Raw genomic sequence first — 8,268 nt, 5'->3', positions numbered from 1 at the left:
AAATTTTCGCGTACTTACATGTATGTGAGGCTGTGTGTAAGTCCTCAAAGGCTGGGGACCCAACTATGAACAAGACAGAATGGAATTCACATGAACCAAGGTTTACGTTTGACATTTTAAAATCCTCCGATGGGCCCTCAAGGCCCACCACTTCCCATTCGGTCAGTGTTTTGGGGAGCAAATCGCACTTGTGCCAGGAGCAGAAGTGACGCATGGATGACAGCCCTGGCATTGATCAGCCTTGGGTGACAAACTGTGCTCCACCTTCTGATGCTCTCCAAGCACTGCTTCCCCTCTCTCGCTGGCTGTGCTGGACCACACACTCCCTCCGGAGCTGCTGAGGCAGTCTGTAACTGCTGACCGGACTTAGCTATAAACCCAGGGTCTTGGCATGAGTTACCCCCAGACTCTCTTAAGTTAGAACCAACATGACTCAACCTGAAGGATCAATAATTTACAGACTGAGGGTTTGACATGGTCCTGTGAACTGAGTGGTTGGCCTATTTTTGAAACCGTAATTTAGGGACTATCCAGTGATATTTCACATCATGATTGACTCTTTGTCTCACCGAACCTCAGAGGCACTGCTGTCCATGCCCAAGAGCCATTCTTGTGCTGTGAACAACTTCTCATAACCTTGAAACAGGCTGGTCCATTTGCAAGAGGCTGGGATGGGTGGGGGAGGAACCCTGTCTCCTTTAACTAGACCAACTCTTCTTCCTTCTCTCAGAACCCCCGTGAGCAAGTAGGAGTTTATTTGAGGATGTAAAGTTATCACTGTGGCTTTCTTCTGTCATATAAGCACTGAAACCCTCCATTTTCTCAGAAGGGAGTTGGTCTCTTGGCCACACCATCTTGCAGGGTGTTGCCTGCTGATCCTGCCTGACAGTCAGGTGGCTCTACAGAGGTCTGCATGGCAAGCTGGGGCTTGTTTTGCAGACGTTTTGAGTGGTCCTGACATTTTGCAACTTTTATAAGGCAGTGTTTCTGAAAACCAAAACTTGAAAAACATCTCCTTCTGACCTTAAGGAGATTAAAATGGAGACACGCTTGGGGAAACTTCTAGAAATCTGGATTGTGAGATAGGTAAGAAACACCACCACGTCACTGAGTTTTCTTCCAACCTACTGTATCATCCTTAGTGTCCGTTCTTAATAGAGTTCCTTTCTCTAGGGTGTTTCCCAAATTTTAACTTCTCTTTAGGAGTCTATTATAATACCATGTTTCCTAAAGTAAATCTAACCAGATACAGAAAAGAAACCTACGGGCTAAGTTTCTTTTATCCTCATTGGAGAGCATTTGAAACATCGATTTTTTGACGATTTTCGATAGACCACAGCCACCTGCTAACCCTCCAAGGATAGATTTACTGCTAGTCAAACATGTGATAGATTTTGCAATTCAAGAGAGCAAGGTCAGGTCCGCACACAGCCGTGTGGAAGACAAGGCAGAGGGATTTATAAACCTAATTAAAAGGAGCAAATTCTCAAATCCAGACCCATAAACTGGCTTTTAGAGCTCCGATAGCTGGAGGAGTTGTAAATCAAAGCTGTTTGAGGTGAGAGTTCAATTTTTCCCTCTGAATCAGGTGAGTCCAGCCAACACTTTCAAAATGGAAAGCTTTCATCTACAATAAGAAATATAAATGTAATTGGAATTATATGACTACATATAAATCAGGATTTATGAAAATCTGTCCAAGAAACGATAGACTCTAAGACTCAGTAGTAGCTGCAGGTTGAGGAGAAGGGTCACGGGAATGCTTCACTAATAGATCACAAAGTCCCCAAGACAGTCTCTGTAATTTAAGCTGTGTTAGGTGTTAGACAGAATTATCAAAAAGGAGTCTGGAAAAAGAGGTGGATCGTGAAGGTAGTCTGCCGAGATTCCGTGCAATCTAGACAAGGCTATAACAAATTTGTTTCCCTGTGATTGTACTGAAATACGTGTTCGAATTGAGAGCTGGTTAATATGCTTATGTTGGTTCATTTTGTTCTCATCCTGGGCTTTTTGGAGAACATAACATTGACGTTAAATCACATTAGCAACATAAACCATAATGACACCCCACACCCCCGCCACCACTCACACACACCAAGTGCCATAAGGAGTGAGCAGCTTGATACCCTGCAAGCATGGTAAGGGCAGGAGACAGGCTCTTCAGCCCGGGGCACTGGGCTCCTGGCCTGTAGCACAGGGTACCAAACAGCCTCCATGATCCAAAGGCCAACTGAATTATAGGACCTACCACACTCAGGGCATCCCGCCATCGGTGAGATTGCCCTTCTGTCCAGTATCAGACGCTGGGGAGATGGGTGGAATTTGCCTGTTTTGGCTCTTCAAACCGCAGGACTTTCCTTTCTGTGTATGTGTGAGACTTGAAGAGGCGTCGGGGTTCAGAGGCATAGAAACTAAATAGGCATAAGACGAAGAAGATGAAAAACTCAGAATGGATGTTGTCGGAAGGCAATGGGACCCTCAGCATGCAGCAAACGTCTTCAGCTGGTCTCCTTCAGGGTTGAGTGGCTCTGCCAGAAGGAAGAAGGATGGCCAACGGGAGCGAACGGTCTCCTATTACCAGCTGTAAACGTAATGCTGCGTGCTTTCTCTAAATATTTGACATGTGCGTAGTGAGCAGGGAATAATGATCAGGCCAGAATTACTCATTTGTTACTGGGGAAGTGGAAAACGTAGCGTCGGCTGATGCTGTGAGCTTGAACCAATCTGTGCTACAATCTGAATAGCGACAGATAGACCATCAGTGGCCACGGGAGGTTCCAGGCAGCCAATGTATGGTGAGAGGAGTCTCTGGCTTTGCCTGCCTACCCTTGGGCTCTGTCTCCCCAAGGGAATCCTCAAATCAGCTCCACATCTGCTACCTACAGCCCTTCACAAGTTTTTTTAAAATTTATTTTATTGTACATGTTTAAGTATCTTGCCTGCACGTATGCATGCATGTATACTCTGTGCATGCCTGGTGCCCTTGGAGGTCAGACAAGGGCATTGGCTCTCCTGAAGCCGGAGTTAGAGATGGTTGTAGGCCATCACATGGGTGCTGTAAACTGAACCTGGGTTCGCTATAAGAGCAGCCAGTTCTCTAAATGGCCGAGCCATCTTTCCAGCCCCTACCTATAGCTCTTTAAACCACCACACGCTCTTTCGTAGGCCTTCCCAACGACTCACTTCCACACTGTGACTATAACCATGGTTACTTGCTGGGCAGTTCCGGGGGCCTTTGATGGGGACAACCTCATTAGCCAGGCAGATGTTCATGGAACACCTCTAAAGTGTTGGGGAGGAGGGGTGTTGTGGAAAATGAAGTCTAAGGTCGTACAGCCTGTCTTCAGAGTGCTTGTGACCCAGCTGAAGTAGCAGTTCATAGACGTGAGGCAGCTATTGTCATTTGTGACTCATTTCCTTCCCAGAGGGGATGGAGAAAGCTCAGAGTAAATGATAAAGACAGAAGGAACTGAGAGCTGAACAACAGCCTTATAATTTGGGGGACAGCGGTGGAGTAATTACATGTAGAAATCCAAGACCAAGGCAAGCCACTCCCACTGGATGCAAATAGCCAGGGAACAGAGCAAGAATAACCTGGGGCAGGCGAGAATGAAGCAGTAAATTACACTGTGTCAACTCTACCGAGTTCAAGGTGGAAGTTCAAGGCGGAGTTCGATGACGATTCTCTTCAGAGGTAGCGCAAGGCTGTGTTTAGGGTCCTCCCTATTCTTCCTAGCCTTGGTTTCTCAGTCTAGAAAACAAAAAGGACACATTTGTGATGTCATCTATTAATATGTGCGAGTTTCCAAACTCCCCAAGTCCCCTGCTCAGTGGGAGGCCGTGTAGTTCATGTTTCTCCCAGCCTACGAGAAGGCTTTGGGTTGGCAGAGGGGCTCAAGGGGAAATGTTTCTCTTAAAGTCGGGAGGGAAGGACAAGATGATGCAGTGGGCAGGGGAAGCAGCTGAGAAAGGAAAGGGATTGAGGAAGAGCTGAGTAAAGCACATTTGCCTTCTGAACTTGGAATGCAAGTCACCCTTGGAATCCTGGCACTCAGGAAACCGAGGAAGGAGAATTGCCTTGAAAGAATTGCCTTGAGTTTGAGACCAGTCTGTTCTATCTATCTAGTTCCAGGCCAGCCAGGGCTGTGTGCATAGTGAAACCCTGTCTCAAACAAACAAATGAAAGGGGGGGGGGGAGGAGAAAAAAGGAAAAAGAAATTCAAACCAAGGCTTAAAGATTTCTGAAAATTCTGTTTTATCCCACTTGAGAGTCAAGGAGTGCAGGAGACAGGACCTCATGGAGGCTGCATTTAATCAGTAGCTGACGCCTCTCTGCCCCTCTCTGTTCCCTGCTCCGCTCTTAAGAGCCAGGGAGGGAGCACCTTGCAGAGGCCATGTTTGCCTTAGAGGCTGAAACCTCTCTCAACATCTTAGATCTCTGCTTTTGCTCTTGAGGCAGACGGAAAGATGCAAAAGCTTTGGACATTTGGGATTCCGGCTCATTGCTTTCATAACTGCCCCTGGGCAACTTACTTGTTTTTCTGAATCTTGAGTTTATCATCCATGAAGTGGATTGTTTGAGGAGACAGGAGCTAATGCTTTGCACACAAAGCGCTTGGCACAGAGCAAGCCCCAAGCAGGCCTGCTGGAGATGTGAGTTCCCTCCCCTTCTCCTCACTTTCAAAGCCCATCTTTCTCATGACTAATGAGCGTAACAGATAGCTCACTGCAAAGGCAAAGGCCCCGACTTCTCTCCATTCGGTTCCACCCAACACCTCTACAAGCAAGCACCTAAGAGTTTAATTGACCAGACATCTACCTTTCTTAGGTCTTTGTTTGGTTTCTTATCTGCTCCTTCAGAAGTAACCACACCTTTTTTGGTTTTCATTTTTTTTTGTTTTAAAAATATTTTTTTAGTTATTTGATAGTATATATATAAAGCATTTTGCAAATATTCATCCTTAACCCCTTTCTTTCCTACCCCCAATCTATGTATTTTCCTTTTTAAAACCTTTTTAATAATCTATTAATCCAGTTTGTGCTGTCTGTATGCTTCTCGGTGTAGAGTCACCCACTAGAACACAGTTGGCCTGTTGGAAGCCATACCTTTTAGGAACACTGACTCTTCCTCCTCTAGAAGCCATCAGTTGTCCACAGCTTCTCAGGGTTGGGGGCTCATGAAGCCCTTCCCAGCCCATGCCAGAATGTCAGCCAGTTTGGCCTTGTGCAGGCAACCGTAGGCTGCTCTGAGCTCATAAGTGTCCAGGAGAATCGTTTAGTTCTAGTCCTCCCTGACCTCTGTCTCCTACAGTCTTTCTTTCTACCTCTTCTTCTGTGGTGGTCCTTGAACCACAGCTTTTTACCTTCATGTCTAGTCTACAGCACAGAGGCCCATTATGATGCCATAATGGAGCAAACGCTCTCTTGTCTGTGCCCCACCTCGGGCTAAGTTATGACTCACATTGCTCTGCTTCACTCCCATGGCCAGATCGTGTGCCTAGAAGTACATCTATCCTGAAGCTTGCTATCCTCCTTTCTTTCTGGTTGGAACATCCTACTCCTGTAGCTCCTCCCCGCACACACGATTTCAATCCCAGCACAAATGCCTGGCCCTAAGCCCCGCTTCCTATGTAGACTAGACTTTCTCAGCGGTCCCTTTACCTCTATTTTGTCCATATCTTTTTGTCTACCCACCTAGGACTCTAGCCTTGGATCAAGACCATCATTTGACTTCTACGCCACAGGCTAGTGGTTGTTGTTAAAGAAAATTACATCATCAGCAGGGAACTGTGGCTTATGCCTGTGATCCTAACATTTGGGAAGCTGAGGCAGAAGGTCTGGCACAAAAGGGAGAGAAGCCTGGACTACATAGTAAAACTCTGTACCAGTCAGGGTTCCCTAGAGGAACAGAGTTTATAGAATATATGTACACACACACACGCACACGCACACATGAATGATTTATTAGCTTACAGGCTGAGGTCCAGCTAGGCCAATGATGACTGTCTACTAACGGAAAGTCCAAGAATTCAGCAGTTGCTCGGTCCATGAGGTTGGATGTCTCAGCTGGTCTTCAGTATACACTGGAGTCCCGAAGAAGTAGAACCCAAGGCCGGTGAAGGAATAAACTCGCCAGCAAGAGCGAGAGCAAGCAAACAAAGAGCAAACTTCCTCTTTTGCATCCTTAAATACCTGTCAGTAGAAGGTGTGGCCAGATTTAAGGTAGATCTTCCCACCTCAAAAGATCCAGATTAAAAGTGCATCTTCCCACCTTAAATGATTTAATTATGAAAAATCCCTCACAGATGTATCCAGCCACTGTGTGTTAGTTAATTCCAGATGAAGTCAGTAGACAACCAAGAATGGTGATCACAGACCCTCTCTCAGGAAGTCAACCAACCAAGGAACAAAACAAATCAAACCCAGTTTTACAAAGAAGAAAATTGTATTGTTATACAAACAATACATTCAATTTCCCCAGGTGGGCTGCTCATCAGAAGAACCCCTTCCACGTGCCTGGGCTCTCCCAGGTCCATAGTTCCGCCTTTAAACCTCCTCTTCCATCTTTGTCCCAACTGCCTGGTCCCAAATAAACACTTAAAAGCTTATATTATTTACAGAACGCTTGGCCCATTGCTCAGACTTATTACTAGCTAGTTCTTACATTTAAATGAACCCATTTCTATTAATCTATGCATTGCCATGTGGTCCTCTAGCATCTTGCTTCTTGGGCAGCTCGCTGGTGTATCCTCCTGGCTCCACTTTCTGTCCCCTCTCTATTTTCAGTTTGCTTTCCCACCTAACCTCATTCTGCCTTTCTATAGTCCAAATCAGCTTTATTATCAGCCAATGAGAGTAATACATACTCACAGCATACTGAAGGATTGTTTCACTGGAGCTGGTTTACTCTATAGAGAACAAAAATGAATATCTAATTTCAACTCTAAAAGCCTTTCTACTCTAGAACTGTCACATGACCCAGCTGTGGCACTCCTGGGAACACCCCTAGAAGACTCCGTTTCCTACAACACAGGCACATGCTCATTCACAATAGCTAGGGCATGAAAACGGCTTAGAGGTCCATTAGCTGATGGGTGGATAATGACACCATGGTAGCATAAAATAAAATAATGAAATTTTCAGGTTAATGGACAGATCTGGAAAGCCATACACTGAGTGCAGTCACCCAGACTCAGAAAGACCTATGTTCTCACTCATATTGAGATCCTAGCACTGGCTCTTTAGAGCTGTGAGTTTAACCTGGAGTAGTCATAGAAGCCAGGGAACTAGAAAGGAACCTTTGGGGGGAGTAAGAAGAAAGTCCTGTGGGGTGGGCAGTAGTAGAGCACAGATTGTATGAAGGGGAAACAAGAGTAAAGGGGAGGGGGGTCTAAGTGGGGAGAGGGATAACTAAATAATTTTTAGTTCTCCTAAGGGTGTTTGAAAAAGCTATATGAAAAACTACTAAATATGTACACACACATATCATTTCTTATATAAAAAAGTTTAGTTGAAGTTACCGTACACAGGGAATGATGCTCACTAGAAGACTTAGGTTGCCAAGTAAAAGATCCAGTGCCAGGCGTGGGCTACCTCCACCTGAGTTGTTATCATGGATGACCCAGAGAACCCATTGCTCTTGGTCACACCAGCAAGTGACGGTAAGACTCCTGATGAAGATGTCACATCCTTTAAACGTGGGACATTGGAGGAGTCAAGCTGGTGCAGACCCTGGACATTTCTTCCCTTCCGGATAACTTTCATAGCATTGGAAGGCGCTATTCAGGCTGCTGGGTAGGGAGGGGAGGGGAGAGTCATCAGCAGTCTTATCCAGCTGTTACTCTTGTAAGCTCGAATAACATTTGGCGTGGTAAGATATGCCTATGGGTGCACTAGGGGGTTGAATGTTATGGGGGCAACCAACTGCTTTCTGAAAGCATTTAAGGTCCGTTCCATAGGAGGAAACAGCCTGATGCTATACATCTGGCCAAAATTCCATGGATGGAAGCCCACAGGCCCCAGAGCAAAGCACGCTATTATCATTCTGCTAACTTGACACACTACCAAGCTACTAAATCTGAATCTCTGTACCCAGAGATTTGTGCAGTTCTCAGACTTCGTCAGAGAAGTTGCTTTGTGAAGTCGACGGCAGTTAACACAGAAACTCACAACTGGTCACAGAGCAGAGTATGTGTCTGTGGAGTGCTCAGTCACAAATGGGACATCTGTATCACACACACTCACCCGGATACACATACACTCAGGCAT

At 45.7% G+C, this 8,268-nt stretch overlaps 1 long non-coding RNA gene across 1 annotated transcript; it reads right to left on the bottom strand.

Annotated features, from left to right (window-relative positions):
• Positions 1-3,470: 3,470 nt before the first annotated feature.
• Positions 3,471-5,362, bottom strand: LOC125405567 (uncharacterized). Its single transcript, XR_007233614.3, has 2 exons — positions 5,107-5,362; positions 3,471-3,751 (listed from the first exon to the last, which is right to left on the bottom strand). It is a non-coding gene; the product is annotated as an uncharacterized LOC125405567 (long non-coding RNA).
• Between the last annotated feature and the right edge of the window lie 2,906 nt (positions 5,363-8,268).

This window comes from Myodes glareolus, chromosome 17 (assembly GCF_982192425.1).
Source record: "Myodes glareolus chromosome 17, mMyoGla1.1, whole genome shotgun sequence".
NCBI lineage: Eukaryota > Metazoa > Chordata > Mammalia > Rodentia > Cricetidae > Myodes > Myodes glareolus.
The sequence above is the reverse complement of the archived record's forward strand: the minus strand, read 5'-3'. Positions and strand labels throughout refer to the sequence as shown.